General features: G+C 36.0%; 1 long non-coding RNA gene across 2 annotated transcripts; it reads left to right on the plus strand.

Moving 5' to 3' along the window:
- The first annotated feature begins 5,292 nt into the window (after positions 1-5,292).
- LOC135459341 (uncharacterized) lies at positions 5,293-15,022 on the plus strand. Of its 2 annotated transcripts, none has more exons than XR_010443017.1 (3): positions 5,293-5,406; positions 13,982-14,036; positions 14,765-15,022. It is a non-coding gene; the product is annotated as an uncharacterized LOC135459341 (long non-coding RNA). The 2 variants fall into 2 exon arrangements; XR_010443016.1 differs by lacking the exon at positions 5,293-5,406 and adding an exon at positions 10,520-10,600.
- The last annotated feature ends 7,558 nt before the right edge of the window (positions 15,023-22,580 follow it).

Consider the following 22,580-nt stretch of genomic DNA (forward strand, 5'->3'; position numbering starts at 1 on the left):
TATGGTCAAAACCCCACTGGGATCACCTGGTAGACTCTTGATAGAGATAGATCAGTATTTTTTTGAAAGATAAGAGTTTTTCTCATTACATTTTGTGTAGCATTTGTTGACTTACATACCCCTCTTCTCTGCATGTTAAATGCACATAAATCTGATTATCTTAAAGGAAACACAACAACTTTAAAATATCAGTGGGAGAATACTAAACAGCTGATTGGAAGTTAGGGTGGTAGAAGATACCTAGGTTATTTATTCTCCTTTTCCAATTTTAAACAACTTTGACAAATGACAAACCAGAAGATACAGACACCTGGAATTTGCTTTTCACCTTGGAGCTTTTTCTACCTCCTTATTTTCAAAAAGTAGCTAATCTCACCTGAAAGTTCTCCTCCAAGGGTGGGTTCCCAATTCTAAATCCTAAACTGAGAGGCATTTCTTGTCATCTCACCGTGAGGACCTTACCTTCATTTCAGCGAACAGTTTCGGCTTTTCAATTCCTTTGCTGTTTTCCTGCTAGACTTCCCTGAGTTCCTCTGCCACACAAATCAATCTCTGCATGTGAATATTTCTAGGCACCTTGGGTATGTGGGCAGAACCCCTAAAATATGAGCCTTCAGTCGCAGATTATAATGATGGCTGTTGGAATTCCCACACGCAGCCAGCGAGTGCAGCTCGAGTATTCAAACACAAGTGATGAGTGTTGCATCCATGTCTGGGTGATTGACAGGTAAAGTTGTCTGAAGTAGATATCAGCGAGGCACGGATCTCAAAATATAAACACAAAAATATGTGGATAACAATGTGAATAAAACCTAAGGAATGCCAGAGGTCAGATCTGCACCTGGTATAAATTGGCACACATCTGCAGCTCTTTTATACCTAATGAAGATCTCATCATGGAAAGTTTCTCTAAGCTTAATGATTCTCAAATTTATTTCCCAGAATACTTTCTAAACTTTGTGAATGAGCAAAAAAAAAAAAAAAACAAACCAAAAATTCTAAAAATATACATAATTCATATCCAGATTTTATTTTGGTGTAGATTCTCAAACTGCCACCAAATTAAGGATAAAAAAAGAAATCAGAAATACCTGAATAATTATCAGACCTAATAACATAATACTTATGGTATTAGGATACCATACCATCTACATCACCTAATCTATGAGCAAGAAAATCTGCTATGACCAGAAAATCTGCTATTTCAAATAATGTTATCAGTTGCTAGTGAGAGTAACAAATAGTTGTACTATCTTTTGTGTCTTTTAATTTCTTTTCTTGTGCACCCTTGGCAATTCTTTCTTGGAATCAGCTCTGTTATCAATATTAAATGGCTTCTATTTCTTATAATTCGCTTCCCCATATATATTTTTTTTTTTTTGCAAAGTGAGGAGGTGATTTAAAACAATGAAGTGAAAACAAACAAGAGAAGTATAGACAACATTGTTTCTGGATATCAGCTTTACTTACACTGTGCCACAGTGGGTTTAATTCTGCTAAATGTTGATTTTACAGGGTGACTTGTGTTGTGGCAAACCTGTGCAAGCTGCAGCTGATGACAAATGCAGAGCACTGGCTCAGGTACCTGAAATTCACTGTTCCCTGGTGCTCTAGGTTGAAAAGTTGAATACCTTTTCTCTTGGGTGGTTAACCCAAATATGTTAAAGGAAGGGAGTGTTATAATTTCTTCCTGATAGATTTACAGAAACTGATGCAAAACTCAAGTATGTGCAAGCTGAGCACATGTCCATCTAATTTTGGACATTGTAATATTCAGATTAGGGTGTTCAAGAATAATTTCAATGTCTACTTAATATAATACAGCATAGTGACTAAATAAATCTACTCTTTGCCATAGATTCAGTCTAGACACTCACCAGCTGTTCCTACCTGAGAAAAGCATGGAAGCTCCTCTTATTTCTGTCATAATTGTGCAAAAGCTATCTTTGTCAAAAGTGATGATTAGTCTGGTGGCTACTGATTGTTTATATGAGCTGTATATCATACGTTGCTCTTAGTTATAATAAAAAAATAACATAAAAATATGTCAGCAAAGATTGCAGAGAAGACAAGAAAAGGGAAGGTAAAGATAGGTATATTGGTGACTAAGACCATGAACTATTTTTTAATTTTATTTCATTTATCTATCCATAAGTCTTAAGTATTATTATCCATAAGCTAAAGTATTACAAGTGGATGAAAACTCTGGTCTCGAATACCAAATTTCACTCAAACAATGGACCTTTTTTTGCACTTGACCAAGTTTTGAAATAATGTTTTCCACTAAACAATTGTTTGAAAGTTTTGCAAACACATAACTTCAGAGTTATTACTTTTTTCAGATTCCAGGGGACCTTTTTGGAAAACAAACAAAAGTTCTTTACTTTTTCCTTTTTCAAACTAGATTATCAAAGAGCTGATGATTTAACTAGTGCTATTATCCATTAATTAAGTCTCTCACATTTTCAGAAGAATAATTTATTTCACAACCTTTTAGAATACTATGGAGAACTGTTTGGGGCTAAAGATACAGAATTTAAAAAATACTGTTGTTCATAGAGCAATTCCACACAAACAGAATTTTTTGAATTAATAAAATGTAACACTATTTACATTGAATCCATATCAGGTAGGTTTTTATGTCAATGTTTACTGATACAACACAAAATATTTTATTTGATGAATAGTACAAGCAAAGGAAGAGTGAAGATAGAGAGATGGCACTGTAAAATAGTACTGTGAAGATACCTACACTGAGCAGATGACATTTCATTTGGGGATGAATGACACACATAAAGGACAAAGATTATAAGTTGAGTTTTGCTGTGGAAAATAGTAAATAAAGGAAAAAAGGCTTGAAAGAATCCTCATCATAAAAAAAACATGGAATTCTTTCAGTAGCAAAATCAAACTTTTCTGTACAAGTCTTATGGTACTTCTCTTTATAGAAGTGAAGCTATGAGCAAAGTAAAATGACCAATAATAATTGTAATTAATAAGTAGTTTAAAGACTGCAGAAAGGATATATCTGCATATTAAGAACCCAAACTGATGGACATTCTAAGCATATGTTAACTCTAAGTACAAGCTGAAGTTCTGCTGTTGCCTCTGAAGTGACATTAAATACTCCCATGTGTTGGCTTTTCAATGAAGTGGGATTTAATTGAAGCTGAAAACTGCTGTGTTTATTTTTGAAAAAAATTTGATATTTTCATCCCTATTGAAATTTACACCTATTTCTGTAGGCATAAAGATTCTTTTGCAATATCTTTTTGTATCTGTTTTAGTTTAGTTTTCCTCCCGAACATATTTTTCTTTGCAGATGACTTTCTGCATACCAGCAGACATCAGGAACAAATAAAGCCACTATAAACATACCACAAATAGCCCATATGCCCAACAGTGGATTAAAAAGAGTCTTCAAGTAACCCTCACTTACATCTCTGAGCAAAGTTCTATAGCTGATCAGTATGTTTATTCTATGAGACACACACTGCCTCCTAAAATTCGTGTGGTTTATTTCTTTTCCTTCCTGTGTAATTCTCTGATAGACTAGTGTAATATTTGAGGTCAAATGTCCTGACTTTATAGACAAGGCATGACTTCATAAAGTAAATGATTTTGAAGGATGAATGAAGCGGAAAACAGAAAGAGCAGAAACCCACGTGGCACAGAACAAAAACTGGTCTGTAGGATATGTGGCATAAAGGAGCAACAAGCTATGGCCCGAGTGAAGTCCTGTGCAATACACATGATGTGAAGAGCCTCAGATTTCCACTTACTCACAATATTGTGTGTTTATTAATTTCCATAGGTTTTTTTTTAATGTTTAGTTGATTAGGAATGAATAGAAGAGAAGGGACAGAACTGTAGAGGTTGCATCCCTGGGGAGGAGAACTACAGCTGGTGATAGAAATTATTTCCTTCAAGAACAGCTGTGAGTGCCTTATGTGCCAGTAGTTGCATGTGAACCCTTTATTTCTGTAGTATAAAATCTGACAGGAAAGTGTAACTCTGGAGAGAGTATTTATATGTAACCAAACACATCCACTTTGCATTAAATATCCTTGTTAAGCAGGTTTATGTGCTCCTGTCTGCTGTCAGTCAGGTTTCTGAGCACTATCAATCAGCTGCAATCACCTGTTTTTTCTTTCTTGGGTTTAGGTACACTGTGCATAAATTGCCAGTTGTAAGGTAGCTACAAGCCCCTAAAAAGGGTGGAATTAATCAGTTTGTCAGACTGTCCAATATTCTGCTTAATTGCAAATTATTAGCACTGAAATAGCGAATTTTTTGTTCTTCACTCCAGTTGGAGTTCCCTTGAAAACCCAACAACAGGTGTGCAGATCATGTGCAGCACCTTCCTCTGAATATGCCCTCTAACCCTCCAAAACCTGTGTCCCAGGCCAATTCACCTCTGCCTGTCTTTGAATGTCTGCAGAAACCAAGAATGTGAGTTCAGTTCTGTCTTCAGTAATTCCAGCTATGACCTTCAGAAACTACCTTAAATTCAGCCACTGATTATCTTCTCTCTTTTGTGAAATGAGATGAATGTTCTCTAAGTCTGTATAAAATACAGTTAAAATTAAAGATAGTCTCCAAATGCTAATAAATGCAATCCCAAGCCTACAGAATCGGTGTCAGTGGGAGTTTTGCCATGGAATTCAACGGGAGCAGGGTCAGGACCTGATATAATTGAGAGAAGTTGTTAATATACATCACTTACTGCCTGCCTGCAGTTCTTGTCTAGCTAATAAAGTCACTCACTGACATAACAATATAGAGTGCAGGAGCAGGTGACACACTCTACTGTGTGCTTATGAGGTCTTTTATAGCACACCTTTCCCTTCAGTACATAGTGGAGGGCATATAAATATACTCCATATGCTTTATACTACTATATTGAGTAACTTTTTGAATGTATGCTTTGGCAGCTCAGCATATCCCTTAGTATGTGACATCCATAGCAGATTAGCAGCTTCAGTGCATTCATGAAAACACCAGAATAGTCTAACACCAGTAGCTGTTCAATATACTTAATTGGCTTTTGGAGAGCACTAGTAGGCTCAGAATTAAGAATTGATGGGTTGTTTGTTTGTTTGTTTAAATATTTTTCTTTGTCATCAAAGGTTTATGCTCATGGTATTCCAAATGTGTAACATTAAAAACAAAATTATATGCAATCAGCATTTGGAGCCACCTGTTTTTTCAGGGGGGCTGTGGCTGTTAGATGAAATCAGTGACAGCAGCAGAAGCAGCAACTAATCACACATTCTTCCCCTGTCTCTCAGTCTGAGTTACTACGTTATTTATGCTGATAACCATAGAAGATTCTTAGTTATGCTGCAGACCAAATTTTCCGTGTGGTCAGGAAAGATTATAAACCAAGGAGCAAGATTGTGCCAGGTAATAAATATTTATGAATAAAGAAATATTGCAAATCATGGTATAGAATATTGTGTTCTCAGTAACTTTGAGCTTAAAAAGGATTTAGTTATTAAAAAACTCTGATGAAGTTACAAAAGTAAGGACTATTTACTGTCCCTGCTTAAAAAAAAAAAGAGTTCTAAGCAAAATGAAGAAGTTTTGTATCTTCTTCTGAGGTGGTGGAGAGGTAAAGATGGAAAGAATGAATTTGTATTTGATGTTGATCATTGTAAGAGAAGTGTGAAGAAGAGGAAAATGTCAGTCAATATCTTTTGAAATGATTTGGTGTTGGGAGAAAAATGTCAAATTTTAGGAGATCAACTTGTTTATTTTATCAAAAAGATAAGAGAATGCTTCTACTTAAACATCAAAGTAGCTTAGATATGAAAAACTCCTGATGTGAAAGCACTATTACCTTGCAGAGAAACACAGAGTCAAAATTCATGGCAAGCATGTTGTATTAATATTAACAAAAATTTGGAAAAAATAATTTGTTTTTGTTTGGTTGGATTGGTTGGTTTTGTGGGGTGTTTTCTGTTTGTGGTGTTTCTTCTCTTCTCTTCTCTTCTCTTCTCTTCTCTTCTCTTCTCTTCTCTTCTCTTCTCTTCTCTTCTCTTCTCTTCTCTTCTCTTCTCTTCTCTTCTCTTCTCTTCTCTTCTCTTCTTGTTGATGTTGTTGTTGGTTTTTAAGAACTAATTTACCAGGAAAACTTAACTATAAGAACATTAGTCAATAATGGGATTTATGGTATTTTTTTCTAACTGCCAGATTAATTTCTAACAAAATGGTAAGCAAAGTGAAAATAATTGTAATAAACATACCAAAATTACTGGTTCTGCAAAATTTAAGACACAGTTGATAACATCAACTGGATCTGGTAATGGTACCTTCTGATCTGGAATACTATAAGATTTTGAGATTCTTGTCAAAAAAAAGATCATTACTTTCAGAGTAAATTGACATTACTTTTTTGAAATACAAAATTTCAATTTTAATTTTTTTTATACCTTTATAAATTTGTTAACTTCAGAGTGAAGAAGGTCTCTTTCAATACCAGCATTTAAGTGTGCACAGAATGGGAATAATTATTTTAATTACCTCTGGTTGTCTAATTGAAATTCAAGATACATTACTCATTTCTGAACTAGTAAGTCTCAACTATAAAGAGAAGGATCTTTCAAAGAGTCTCAGGTTATGCGAATTTTAGATGCATACATCTTTAATTAATATTTTTAAATAATTAAAAAAAAAGGAGAAAACAACAAACCTCCAAGTCTTTAAATTGTTTTTAAAGGTAAATATAATTCATGTTTTATTGTTTACTTAAGGGGTGAAGTACTATAACTCTATTTTGTGAACCTTCCTCCCCCTGCCCCCCTCAGTTTTAAAGCTCTGTTGATGGACACATCCTTTTAGAACTCACACCATGTCTGGCTGCAGTTGTCACTTTACATTGAATTGTAAGTTGACAAGAAAGTCCTAGCCAAATGCTGCACTTTAACAAGACGACACATGAGACAATGAAACCTGAAATGACATGGTTTTCTTTTTTTTCCACTTTTTTTTTTTTTTCTTTCTTGACATGCAGTATTTTCCGGAGGAAATAAGAAAAAGAGGAAATTAAAAGTATGGGTGTACTAGAATTCTCCACTGGCAATGACAGCATCCAGTTACCTGTCTTAAGCTAAGACCCAGTTTATAAATATCAGTATTGAGGTGGGATAAAGTTAGGCCAAAATAACCTAGAGAAGTAATGCAGTGGTGAGAAGTTTTTTATTGAAAGTCTTTTTGTGGGTTTGTTTTTATTCTTTAAGGAAGGGGGAAATAAAAATAAACGAGTGGATAAAATGTTTTTTGCTGAAGAGTGTGGGGTTTTGTGTTCTTTGTTGATTTTCTTCTAAGCTATAACCTCTCCCAGCTATAACTTAATCTCATGTACTGAGTCTGTGAGACCAGCCATGGAAATCTGCCCACACGTTTTCTTACATGTCTGCACATTTGCAGCTCTTTTGATGCAAAGTGTAACTCCCTCCGTGCAGCAAAGCACAAAGAAATAAGAAACAGTGCAAATGCAGATCTTGGGGTTGTGACCTGGCAATGGAGATCCTTCACTTAATTTATTTTTATGAAGGAGCATAGCATTTGTGCTGTTTGGGAACAACTCTGCCATCTGCATAAGTTGAACCTTGAGGAATTACTTTAAAATGAAGGTTAGCAAGGGAGGTTTTCACCCAGGTCAGATGGAATTATGGTGTGTTTTGGCATCTGGTGACCCACGTTAATTCAAGGGGGCAACCCACAATAGCTGGGTTAACCAGCAAAAAAGGTAGGCTATTAACTCCATACTCCATCAAAGAAACCAAAATATCTTCAACTCTGTGGTTTCTTTGAGTCCTGCATATTTTCAGTATGGCTTACCACAAAATTCAGCAATTAATTGAACCAAACCAGTTATCAAGGTAGAACCTCAGAAATCCAGGTCGCACGTGGTGACCTCATCTGCTACTCTTCCCTACTAATTCATCCTCAATATTGCAATTCATCCTCAGTAACTTAACTATCAGCATCTAGAGAACCATTACGTAACAAATTTTCTATTTGCCATTTTTCAAGAACCAAAAAAGGAAAGAAAAAAATACAAGTCCAAGAAGGCATCTTCCAACACAGCCTGCCCAAAATGCACCAGGTACAGCTGATGCCTAATGAGGACCAGCTAGTTTCAGGGCAAACACAGAGCTCTGTTTCCAGTCCCCACTGGGAAGAGCAGGAGATATGCAAATGCATGTCTGGGAAGATTCACAGCTCCCTTTTTGTCTGCAGCGCTTCATTTGCGAAGCACATCTTCCCCATGGGGGAGCACGACAAGATTCAATTCAGATTTCCCCTAAATTAAATTAAATGCAGTGGCCATAGAGCCCCAGGGGGGCCGGGTGGGGGTGAGCACACTTCAGATCCCAATAGGATGATGACTTATTTTGAAAGCAACTAACTTTTGAGCAAATTTGAACTGCGTGTGACAGGGGCACAGGGTGGTGGAGTGAATTAATGTGAGCATTTAATGAGCTATATTATTACTGTCCTACTCTGAAAGACTAGGGCTTTCTAAAGCACTTAGGAGCAGTTTGAAGTGAAGACATGCTAACTAGAAATTTGAATTTATATTTCTTTGATATTTTCTAGAATTTATTCATTTAAACTTTTGCTCATACCCTTGAGATGGTTGGGATGACTATAAGCACTTGGCTGTTAGAGTCACAACTTTTAAGAAAGGTTGTCATCCTCTCGGTTCTTAAACTTAGGAACCTTACATACATACAGGAAAAACTTACTCAAAACCATTAGGTCAGGATGCATATTTCCACCATATTCCTCATTTGTCAATGCCTCTAAGACTGAAGCTAATGGAAATTACCTAAAGTTATTTGAAATAAGGATTAAAACTACTTTTAGTTTATTACTTTCTGTGATATGGTATACAGAGAGACAAAAGACTTTCCCAAATACTCCACATGAGAAGTAAAGCAGTCAACCAAAAATATGGGAAACCAGAAATGTGAAAGATGCAGTGATCCAAGATAAAAGAGCATCATATAGCCTTAAGTGATCCAGGAAATGATACTCAGGCAGATCACTCTAGGTTAAATTAGAATAGATTTGAAATTTCATAAAATATGTTATTTATAATTTTGTAATACATCCAGTGCTGCAGCAATTAATTTGCAAAGAATTTCCAAAGAGTGGAAACTCCTGTTTCCACTCTAAAATTAATGAAAAGTACTAACTGATCCAAGATAGAGATTCATTGAGGAAATATATAATTATCTCATTGCAAATTTTAGTGAAAAATGTGTAACGCACTTCTACATTTTTCTTATATACTTGAGATTTTGCCACCTGGAATGTGTGGTTGATATGCTGTTTCTCTGTGTGATCCAAGAAAGTTTTGTTCTGATGAAACTCTTAGCAATTCTCATGCTCTGTTGTGATTATAGTAATCAAGTTCCAATTAAAAATAAATGTCATAAAAAATTGTGGGTAAACAATGTAATAACTCACATGAAGCCACTAAGAAATATCTGCAGAAGGAGATGCATTTGTAGAAATCTCCTCTGTATGTCTCACAGTATGATCACACTTGCAACAAACTCTTCCTCTTTATAAATATTCAGAAGCAGAGGATACAACACAGTTTTCAAAATCATGTAAAAAAAAAAATTCTGTAAATATTAGTACAGAAAGAAGTTAAAGAGAAAAACAAGAATGTCAAAACCTCACAAATATTTTTTTTTCAAATGCCTGATTTTTTTTTCCGAATTAGTGCTGCTTTAGGTATTGCAGTGGTTTTGAAAAACATATCTTAAATTCTCTTTTGATAGATTGAATGGTTTAAATTTAAAGAAGGTTCCAGAATTAGAGTTGTACACATAAATATTCACTGACATAATATAGCATCTCCGAAGGGAAAATGCGAATGTAAAAACTATTGGAAATAGTTTGATGATGCCATTTGAAATTCAGTGTTCCAGAAATGCATGTTTTTAGGATTCTTGTTAGATTTTAAATGATCAAAAGGAAGTATAGAAGATATAGATATAATTAAATCCTCATTATTTAATATTCCAAAATGATACAATAAGTAAAATTATCTTGTCAGCATATATTTAAAATACACAAACTAAACAAAGAATATGACAAAATAGAAAGATATGTGTTCTGTTTCCAAGAAACATGTGATTAACAGAGAAAAAGCTGTGTGATATACTGTTGAGAACATTAAACCAATTTGAACAAATTTTATGAATATATGGATCATATATTCTCTTCCATAAATGCTTTTTAGATAATAATATCCCTCAGCAATGACAAAATGATTGCAGCTGATCTACAGTATATTTTTCATTATGTGCTTTATATCCATAAAAAATAAAATAAAAAGGCAAGAGAAGAGAGAGGGAGAGAAAGATACTGGGAGCATAACAGCATTTTCTTTTTCTGTTTTTAAGCTGGAACAAGTTTTACTCATTGTGCAAAAACAGAGAAACTCTTCCCTGTGGCTCTCTTATGGGGTCTTGTTTTAGAAGCTGTGTCAGTACTTGAAACAAAGATGAGTGAACCCCCAACTGGTAACTGGTGTGCAGCGATGTCAAGAGCTGATACAGCCCAAAAACATCTGGTGAGAGAGAAATTCAGCTTGTTTTCATACACGTGGCTGAGACTTTTCATCTGATGTTAAATATTCCCCTACAGTATCATCGTCTTAGCAGTCAATGGGTTTGCTATTAATATGTGGATGTATTATGAGTCACGTTTCACAATAACAGGAAAATTGAAGCATTAATGAACATGGCTTTAGCAGGTATTGCATTAAAAGTACTCCATCCTCCCTACAGCACATTTTTTGTCCAGCATGTGCAGAGAGACTAGTTTTGGGAGCAATATATCAAAGGAAATAGAAGTCGTTTCTGACATCAGCACCCATTCTAGCTTGATCATTTGAAGTTGATTTGACATGAAATGGGGCAGGAAAAAGCATAGGGTGGAAAGGAAACAAATTTCTTAAGCTGTTCCACTTAAATCCTCAAATGTGTGGTGCAGTGTACTGGTGTTCTTACACAGGAAATAAAATCAGAAACTAGGAGAAAATGGAAAATAAATAGTGAATTTTGCAACTCCACCTCACTCCAGCACTAGACTGGTAACATTTTTCTGATCTTGAGCCCAAAAATTTAGAAAAAAAGGAGAGAGTTTAACTCTAGTCTACATGTTATCCAGGTGCACAAAGTAAGTCACTGCTCAGGCTTTGACTGTAACCCCCTTGAAAACATCACAGTGGTGAGTTGTTGAGGTGGCTGCATTTTGTCCAACAAAATGGAAAAAACAGGAGTGAAGTCACTTTCAGTCTAGGTGAAGAAAAAGGAAGACAAGAGGGATGCAGAATGGTGTTTGCAGCACAATTTTTTCACCCTTCTTCTGTCAAATACAGCCACACTGGGGCAGACCCAGTTTGGCCCTCTCTGTTCGAAAAGTGCTTTGAAGTTGAAACATATTTTGTACATGCTAAGTAATATTATTAAAATTAATTGATAGGGGGACTGTACTGTGCAGCTGCCTGCTAGCTTGGATTGAGTTATGCTGCAGGATATTGTTTGTGTTGCGATGAAGAAGGCTGTGGTAATACTATCTGACTGCCTCTCCCCTGGGAACTCTCCCAAAAGCAAAATGTGCATCTGATGAGAGTATCCCAGTGAGCAACGATTTAAATACATAAATAAAATTAATAGGAATGAGGAACATGTGCAGGAGGTAATTTGAGGTCTTCATAAGCATCAGTCTTCAGTTAGAATAAAAATTTTCAGTGGTCTTAATTTTGGAGCTAATGAATGGTGCAAATTTGACTGCAATACGGAAAAGAAGTCTTAACAGAACTTTTAAACCTGTTCTGAGACTGATTTCAAATTCAGGTCATCTCCCATTCACTTTCCAGGGTCTCTTCTTGCGTTCTTTGACAATTTACTAAAAATGAAGCCAGTTTGCTTTTTTAAGGCATCTACAGAGATATCCAATTCAGGAACTTCAGACCTTCTTTGCACTCAGTGATGAGGAAGGGTAGGGAGGGAGAGAGGAAAGTTGATAATTCAGGACGATGCTTAAATGGGCAGTCCCTTCTTTTATTGAAACTTCATGCTGAAACTGAATATAAGTGCCTCACATGAAGGATATTCATTAACTGGTGTAGTGCCTGCCCCTGATCTAAAAGACCCTTGGCTGAGGCAAACTGTCTCTGTTACTCATAACCCCAGTATTCACCTTTTCCTTTTTTATTTTTTTCTCTCTCTCTCTGGGTGTGAATTCCTTGAATCCTTTATTTGTTTTTCCTACTTTCCAGTGCAAACATCTTCACTAGAGTGCAGCTGTCTCATTCTGCATAGCAGACTCAAAACACAGCTCTCGCCAGTCCACGTTATGCTAACTTATGATGGAAACATTCAGACCTGAACCCCTGGAATTTTCCATCTGCTTTTCATCTGCTGAGCTGATGCTGCAAGGGCAACTGCTGTGAGAAACCCCGCAGGGCAGGTTTTGCCAGTGGGTGTAATTGAGAAACAGTAGCTAGCACTCTCAGACACAGGGCAAGGGGATGGTTAATAAAGGAAAATATAGATCAAAAAGATATAAACACTCATCACAGCGTGATCCAAATCAGTGTGTTTTTAGGTTGTGGTTTTGTGTTGTTTAGGTTTTTTTGGGTTTTTTTTTTAATAGATACACACTCACACATCCTCAAGGCTGTGTGCACTGGTGTGTCTTGTTGGAGAAAATAAAAACCTGAGATTCATTGAACACCACCAGCACTTAAATGGAGAAAAAGGTCTTATTGAAATTCTGGACAGGGAGAAGGGAAAACTGAGAGACACTTCCCAGCCAGCAGTGTCACCCACTTCTTGAGCAAATCAAGTGAAAGAAATAGCCGATGATTTTAAGTGTTTGACACAACTTGCCTCTGAAGTCCCAAGCATGCAAAACCAAGCCTGAAGCATGCTGAGCACTGTGCCTGTGTTCACAGGGATTCTTGGATGATGCAAGAGACAAGAATGTTGATTCCATGTTCAGAAGACTTGATTTATTATTTTATGATATATATACATTACATTATAACTATACTAACAAGAAATAGAAGGAAAGGTTTCCTCAGCTCTCAGACTCTGTCTGAGATAGCTTGGTCTTTGATTGGCCATTAATTATAAACATCCAAGGTGGGCTGATCACAGATGGACCTGTTGCATTCCACAGCAGCAGATAACCATTGTTTACATTTTGTTCCTGAAATTTCTCAGCTTCAGCAGGAAAAACCCTAAGAAAGGATTTTCACAAAAAAGATGTGTGCGACAGAGCACTGCTAAGGACCCTGTGGCCTTGTTTAATCCTTGCACAGTGAATCTGGTGATAGCAGACATGCTCTCTGCAGTAAAAAGTGAAGCCATGTACGCTTTCTATATTGAGGAACCAGCACGGGCCTTGAGCTCCCTGGCACCTTTATTCTCTGTAAAGTGCCCAAAAAAAGGGACAGTAGTGAGCACTGCCCAGGAGGCTGTGCTTCCTTGTAAGAAATGTTTACAAGATCAGTCATCAAAATGTGTCTTGAATAATCTTTAATGTTCCTTCTCCGTGCGTTTTGTCTTGGATTAGTTTTGTTTTTGATAGGAAAGAAAAATAAGTAAGAAAAAGGAATCAAAGGAAATGTACATAAAAGCACAGGCACGCATACGTATACACACTGAGAAATTGTTATATAAAATGACCAAGGAAAATCAAGAAAAATAATTATTGCAGCTGATGAAGCAGAAACCCCATTATAGCTAGATGCTAGCTCACAATGTAGGGTCCTGGAGGTTGAGAGCTAAATGCATTTTTCAGCATCTTTAGCACAATTTATTAAATTAAGTTTTAAAATGAACCACATTTCTACTTACTATATTTTCCCTCCTCCTTGCTCTCTGCTTAGGGCATTTAAGAGTCTGTTTATCACTCTTTGTTTGCTTCCTCTCATTTTCAGGCCTGACACTGGAGTATGAAACTCTCATTGCATTTATGCTGGAAATTTCATTCATGTAGGTATTATTCCTTATACTTGGGTGCCAAGTGGGGAGAGAAAAACATCTGGAATATCTTTTGGTGTCTTCTGATGGAAGCCTGAGGTGCCTCAACCCAGAACCAAATCAAAGCTTGAAGATGAAGCAATGTCTCCTGTTAAATCAATGATAGCATTGAGGCAGGAATGATTTCCACAAATCAAATACCTTTCCAAAGTGGAAATCTAAGGGGTAAAATGGCAAATGCACTTTAAATCTGTACGCATGTTGCTGGCATTCATCTTTTCCCAGAAGGAGTTTCCAGCACTGGAGCTGCTGAATATATAAGTTTCAGAGGCAGTCTGAAGTAAATCTGTTATGTCCTTTCCTCAGATGTAATCCTTTGACCATGAAGTGGGGTAATCCCCAAACCCTTTGCAAACAGCTAGTGAGTCTGTACTGAAATTATGCTGCAGGTATCTTTCAAAAAGAGAAAAAATATTCAAAATCTTGCAGCATATGGCACACATTTTTAGGATAATTTTTCACTTGAGTTTCATCTTTCTTCTTTTGAACTTATTGTAAGCTAAAACCCAGTTTTAATTCCCATGAGATCTTAGTCTCCTGTCTCCTGAATTTTAACTCAAGTAATTCTCTTTTTCATTCCTGCACACTGATACTGGCTCTGTGTTTGCAAAGACAGGTTCACTTTCACTGTCAGTCTCTAATTTGCATGGAAATAATTAAAAAACATCTTCATCTTTTAGGTGAAGAAAGAAATGGGAAGAAGTAAAGTGAAAACATCAAAAGTGGCAGTTGCAAAATGGAACATGGAAGCCATAACACCTATCACAGCACCACAGAAATGGAAGATATGCCTAGTTCCTTGTCTTTTCTGGCAATTGTGCACAATACTTCAAAATGACTCACAATATCAAAAAAAAAAAAAACCCTCATTATGAAGAAAAGCAATGTCAGCCTTTGGATTTCTGAGAAGGAATTGCAAGAAAGGAAATGAGGAAAAGGGGCAAAGACAGAAATGTATATCAATTCCTTCCTCTGTTTATAAAGTATGAGAATTAATTCAGGATGTAGTTACTGATGTGGGTTTTAACACAGCGTCTGTTCACGTATGCACAGTATGAGTAGCTCCAAGTATAACCTGGTTGAAGAGCAATTTAATTAATAACACTTAAACTATAAGCTTTCATTTATAGTAAGGCCCTCTGGGGCTTATTTCTTTGCACCACTGCTGGAATAAAAAGGAGACTTAAAACTTGTGTAAATTACTTTATGTGTAAGGTATACAAAGTGACATGTACAGCAGTTTCGCACAAATTCATTTCTGTGTGCATCTGAGGAGGGAGGGAGTTTTTGAGGGATGTCCTGTGAAGAACAGCTGTATGATTAACAGATTTTTAAGGATATTTTTTCTTGATTTAATTTTTTTCCCCTTTGTATAAAGAAGAACATGGCAAGATTATCTTTCAGAGTTATTAGTAAAGATATATTTATACAAATGCTTCTCTAAATTATGAATTCAATCATCATCCCACAGATAAATGGTGAGTCATAAAGGCACATGTTGATTTAATATCTGAGAATAAGATTTTTGAGTCAAAGGACTGTATCACATTAGAAGTGCTGGGCTAGAAATGGTTAGGCTTTGAAACTTAATACTATAGCAAATAAATCTGGCAATGTGTTTTAAAATAGAGAAGAGGGGAAAAAAATAAATTGCAGCCATGAAAGTATCATCAGAGCATTTTTGACCAAATTGCTGCATATTTCAAAGGTGTATTATCAAGGTAGTTTTCCTTTTGAGGGTCAAATGAATAACTTGTTTATCAGTCTAATAAAGAATGTTTTACTGCATGTGAACATATATGCTTTAGATAGAAATCAACAAACACCACCAATTTGAAAAGCTCTGAATTTTGTTTAAAGGTTAAAAGGTGCAAGAGCCACCAGGACGCAATTATAAAATTTAATTATAAAATATGTTTTAAAGTAAATATTTAAAAGAAGAACAAAAGGTGGGTTTTTTCCTCCCAGAGTGAAATGTACACCATCCTTCTGGAGATGTGGCTTCCCACATTTAGGGCCAAGATTCAGACCAAGATGGCAATACATTTGCATTTGAAATTTCCTTCATGCAAAATTCTGAAAGCAAACACAACCATAAGGATAACATCCAAGCTGTGCACTTGGAAGCAGGACATGTAAACCACTCTGAAACTGTTAGCTGTGGCTGTCCCACACAAACACAAATGTAAGGAGCTGTGCCACAATGTAAAGACAGCACCATACCCATAGGGATATCTCTTTTTCTTATCCCCCTCTTTAATTGAGATGCAAGCTAACTCCCAAACCACAACCCACACTGTTTTCTTTACTGCCTCACCTCCCGATTTGTTAATCCTCAGGTGCTTCACTACTCACCCTCTGAGTTCCTTGTATGCCCAGATGTAGATGCCAAATGGTGGGTGATATCCTCCTACGCACAACTTCACTGCAGTGCAGCCTAAATTTACAGGCATGAGCCACCAAGGGATTCCTCAGTGAGAGACAGGATTCAGCCCTGACCTCGAGGTGTTTTGCCCTCTCCTCTGAGTGAGGATGCTCTTACTGGAGTGTCTGGAGGCTGATCTGCTCGGTGTGAAAGCCATGGAATTAGCATCCCCCTTTCAAGGACGGAGAATGGCAACTGGGGATTGTGGCAGGGATTCAAAGAAACAGCTCTGGTGGGAAAGGCTAATGCTCCATGTGCACTGAGTGAATCCTGCTGTGGGGGAAATCCATCTCTTGCGCAGCCAGTGTGGTCAGGGAGGAGCTACAATACATGGACCAAAAAGCCTGTGATGGCTTTCAAAGGCAATTTCCTTTCATCATCTCCATTTCATATTTATGGCGCTCTAGGTACTTTGGATTAACGAGATACTGAGGAGATCCATGAGGCGAGTTCTAAGCTAGCCACATAAATTAGCTGGGTTGGGTTCTGCTGTGATAGAACAGGAGCCAAACAGCATCTGTTTTCTGCTTGGTTTTTCTCCCTCTCAAAGAAGAGCTCCTATCAGGAAGCATCCAGTCTGGTAGATCTCATAGATTGGAAAGTCACTGGAAACTACCTATGTGAAATTTTTCTGATTCTACCAAGTAACACCTGGTCCACCCATGGACTGGGGAGCTATCCGTAGCTGCTAATGATGTATTTCAATGATACAAACTTATAAAATTGTTTTGAGTTTTGGGGATTTCTTTTTCAACAGACTTGAAAATATTTTGAAGACTTTTTTCTGAAATGGCACCAATTTTTGAGATTCAAGGAGAAATATTTTAAAATTTCTTCTTCTTCTTCTAGGCCCAATTTCCAAAGAATTACACCTCTAAATATGTTGATGAAACACCGGCAATCTTCAGGATACATTATGTTGTAGCCTTTTATAATCTGTTGTGTGAAAAAGAATATCTGTGTAGTCATAATCATATTTTTAGGAAGCTTCTCACTTAAAAATCACATTTGTCAGTGGTCTTGCTCTGTGAATAGTCATTTTTGAGTGAAAAAGACAGTAATATTTTCTCTTAAGACACAGCAGATTTATTTTTTTAAATGTCAGTAAATTTTCCCTCGCTTTTACGTTTCTATTCATAGTGAAAGGTGATGACCATAGCTCCCTTTGAAATACAAAGAAAAGATAATAGTTGGTGAGGACTGAAAAATAAAGCAAAAAACATCTGGTTCCAAATAAACAGGATACCTGAAAACCAGCTATGGGAGTTTTATTGTCTGTTCAGTATGTAGAAATATCTCTTAGTCTTAGTTTTATTCAGAGCTTTGGCTTACCTTGATTCAACATAATAAGTAAAACGACACATTTGCTTTGCAAGGAACATTGGAAATTGTTCTAGAAAGGTCTTATTAGTTCTGCTTTTTCAGCTCTCAACAGTGTGACATTATGAACAATGATAGGCTTCACAGACTTAGTAAAATGTGTTATTGTCCTTGCTGACAAGCCCTGGCAAGATGCTGTGTGTGTTTTTACAGAGCACAATGTCAAAACTTTCTCACACAAAGCTCGAGGACCTGTACAGAATGAGCTACAGCAGGCAGAGATTAGCAAATTCCCACCGTAGCTGTTTACAGATTTGCAACTTGTGTATTCACTTGTGGGGCGTCACGGTTGTACACCGAGCATCCATAAATCACAGAGCTCCCCGGCCTTGCTATGAAAATATGACAATTCTGCTCGGCACCTGCTCCACCCTCTATTTCTGTCACCTGCCAGAATGACAGCGGGCTATAAACGTCTCCCTGTGCCCAAGCCTCAGCTCTGATTCCATGGAATTAAATGACCTTGGCCAAGATGATATTTTTTGAAGTGGAGAACTTATCCCATTCTTCATGCAAAAGAAGCGGGGCTCTAAACTTGAGTGACAGAAGTCAAATCTTCTTGAGGAGAAAAAAAAAAAAAGCACAGGAAAAAAAAACCGAAACAAACCAAACAAAAAGCATTGACTTTATTTTAATATTTCTTCTTCAATACGCCGAAGTTTTACCAGGTAATTGCCCGACACAAATATTTATGAATGTCAGACCACGGAGTTTTATAGCATTTGCTCAGAGAATAACATCATTTAATGAATTCTACCATGCACATGGGACTCGGGTCTTTAATGAATAGGTCACTGTGATTTCTAGAGATGGCTGTCACTTTGAGATATGAGAATCATTTCTCTTTAGTGAAGAAGAGCTTGGATATGTGCATATTTAGGGGTTCTTTTTTGCACAACTTTAGACCTCTCAAAAATGATGCAGAGCTGGGGCTAAGATTTAGGAGATTTCAGGTGTTGTATCATTGAGATCCCCAAAGATTAGGAGAGTACACACACACAATTTAAAATAAAAGCAAAAATACCCCAAATTCCTCTGAAAAAAACCAGTTATTTCTGTTGATCTTTAAATTCTGAAGCATCAGTTATATAGTAGTGGGTTTTGTATATTTGTTTTGTCATGACTCACTGATGATTATTCATTTCACAAGCTTCACCCTTTGCTGAAATTTAATGTATAAATACAACAAGGCTACCATATAATAAAACTATTTAAATACAGTTAAATCTTTTGCCTCAGAGCACTCTTAAAGCTCTGTATAGGATGAGGGGAATCAGCATCATTATGATGTATAGAAGAACTTGACCTTTATGTTCCAACAATAGCTTCATACACAGAGAGTTAACCACAAATTACCATCCAAAAATTAACCTTTAAAAAAATCAACTTCATATCAAAAGTGAAAAGTGGTCTTACCTTCTTTGGCACAGACAAAAAATGAGTTTTGATAGTTTTGATACCAGAGAATGTTGATATAGGTCTCTTAACCAAGCAATGGAGGAGGCAGAACCTTGCTATCCATGACTCTCCCCTTGCAAAAAGAAAAAATACTTCAATTTCCGTGTTAACTGTCCTTTTTTTTAATTATTATTATTATTTTACAGGAAAAAACCCACATTAAAAAGGATAAAGTAATACATAAAAAGCACTTCTAAAATCTAATTTAATAAGCTTCTTGAACTACTAAAAGTAGTGCTTTTACAGAACAGAGGAACAGATGTATTTTCTAAGAAAAAGAAGAGTATCTTTGTGTACAATGGAAATGAAAATGGCATTAAAATCTACAGAATAGACTGTTTTAGTAGAAATAAAAAAGATAAGCTTTATAACATATGGGGCATCACAGGATGAAGAAAAGAAATAAGCAATATCAAGGATTTTGAAGTTAGCATGAAAGCAAAATTCTGGCTTTTTTACCCACTTATTTTTAATTAAGATCTCCTTATTCCTGCTGAATTAAAGGTACTGCAATATAACTGCAACACAGACAAAACTTATATCTGTTGTCTAAAATTCAAATATTTCAAGTTCAGCCTCTTGCAGGGTGAATTTGAAACAAGAGGTGATTTCATATTCAAGTATTTTATTCCAGAAACATCACCTCTATCCCTCGCCAGAAAGGATGCTTGCAAAAATTCAGGTCTTCTCCAACCTAAATAATTCTCTGATTCTGTGATTCCGTGACTCTTACCATCTTTTATTCATTTTGAGGCTTTCATCTTTGCACTCTGCACACTTGCACCTATTTTAAGGTGATTGACCTGTGACAGAAAGTTTTATTGCCTGACCCTGCTGTATGATATTAAAATTGCAAATGCTTCTTTATGATGATTTTCCCTTCTAAAAGAAAAGCTTATCTAACATAACCATAACATGTGCAAAATCTGTCTCAAGAATATCTACAGTGCTTTTACATTAATTTTCCCATTTCTAGGCTAGTTTACCTTTTGATATTATTTGGAAAATTAATGGAAATTTTTAATCAAGGGGTTTGTAGTTATGGAAAATATGTCTAAAGTTTGGAGCCAGCTAATTTTTTGTATTTTTTTTTAATGCAACAAGTTTATAAAATTTGACTATTATATCTTATTGTGGATTTTATAACAATTTAGGTGTTTATATTAAACATGTTGTTTATTGTGAGGCTACTCCACTATTTCTTCTATTGTTATTTAATGGATCCTATATCAGTTTTAAGAATCTCTGATTTATGTACTTCAAATAGTTGTTTAGTCAGAAAAATTCTCTTTGTAACTTGTCCAGGTAAAATCAAATAATGGGGAAAAAAACCCCAAATGACCAAGCAAATAAAAAAATGCATAAAACCCTTGAAAAAAAATGAAATGGTGTCAGAAATTAATATTTATACTTTTGTATTGATGTGTTCTTAATTTAGTGATCACTGGAAAATGTGTGATGACAACAAAGCTGAAAATACTAACTTAAGTGTGGATTTCTAGTAAGGAAATAACTGTGAAAAAGAACAATTACTTCAATCCCAACATGCTTGCTTTACAGCTAACACAAACAGCAGGACAACAGCAAGTTATTGCCAAACAGAGCTGGAACAGCCAACTTTGTCCTGAAATAATTTGTTCATTGCTGTTCATTAGTCCCATGTAAATCTTGAAGTGACTTATACCAGAGTTTTTAATATTATAAGTCCTTTAGTGGTCAACATGATCAGTAACACTGCTGAGGACTTTTGCTCCTGGGTGTCAATGTGCTTTATGGGTTTGACTACAATGAGGCCGCATCTTTTCATTTCTGCATGGGAATGAGTGCATTGTAGCAAATTCTTTGGGTGACTCAGTGCACTAAATCACTCCCTTTCCCATGAAGAATACTATTCAGCTTCTGCCTCCTCTCAGGAAACAACTCACATTTTGTAGAAGAGCTTTTTATTCAAATAAACACCAAACTATAAACTGGCTTTCCGAAAAGGATGCTCTCTTAAAGTGGCAGTGACATCCTGTGCCTTAATCCACTCCCCTGACTCAAGCAATAAAGTGATAAATGAAATCAGTGACTGTTGAGAAATAACCATGTTCAGTTCAACTGGATACGCACACACTCTTCACTTGAACAAATCTATCCTTTAGAAAAGGAGCCTTTAAAGTTACAGTGCCAGTCTGCCAATTGTAAAACAAAACAGCAAGAAAAAGCCCAAAAAAACCCAAGAAAACTTTTAAAACATAAGACTAGAGAATAAATAATAGATAACATTGACAGTTGACCAGTTGATATACCATATTAGTTCCACAGATGCAGCTGAAAATGTGCTTCTGAGCTTGTCAGATGCATTTCTGTTCACAAACCCCACGATAATATTCTATGGTAATGGCTCTAAATACTATTGGAAGACACATTATTATAGCTACTGCTGTGGAATACTGCAGTATTTGTTAATAATAAGAGTTAAGTCTAAACTTCCCTCCAGTGTGTTTATGTTTCCAAAAGCTAATCAATAGTTGCTTCACTTACTCTATTGAGTTTCAGCACATTAATTAATGTATCTCTCAGTTATCATAACAGACCTCTTCACTGGATCAAAGAGAGGAGTTTGAAATTGGTTTTGTTAACAATGAATTAATTTTTCCCTTTTTTCTTATGACCTTACCCAAGGAGAACAGAAGTGTAAAATGCTTCCAGATCAGAACAGTAGTTTTATAAATGCATATGGACCAGGAAAAAAAACTATCTATCTTGATCTTTGCTTTACATTTCATATTAATAGATTAAATCTCAATTTTTTAAAATGGTCTAATCCAGAGAGAATAAAGTCTCTTGATTAAAACTAGCTTCTCTAAATATTTTTATTAAAAAATTGCATGGTGTGTGGCTACTCTTTTAGTACTGACAACACTAAAAAACATACATCAGTCAGAAATTTAATGCTTGTATGGTTTAGTTCAACACACTGATGATTTCTAACATTTTCATTTCCTGAATTATTGTTTTATGAATTAAAAACACTTTTTCTTGACTACACACATATAATGTGACAGCAGAAGTCACTACTACAGGTTTATGAACTGGGATATGGTTGTAAATCAATATTGAAAATCATGGCAGTTTGCCACATTAATTTGAGAGCCAGACAGGAGTTGCTGTTTCTTAAAGCAGTTCCTGCCTTGATTTCAAGAAGAAAAAAAAAAAAAATTAAAAAGAAGAAAGTCTGGTCTCTTTCA

This window comes from Zonotrichia leucophrys, chromosome Z (assembly GCF_028769735.1).
Source record: "Zonotrichia leucophrys gambelii isolate GWCS_2022_RI chromosome Z, RI_Zleu_2.0, whole genome shotgun sequence".
Lineage (NCBI taxonomy): Eukaryota > Metazoa > Chordata > Aves > Passeriformes > Passerellidae > Zonotrichia > Zonotrichia leucophrys.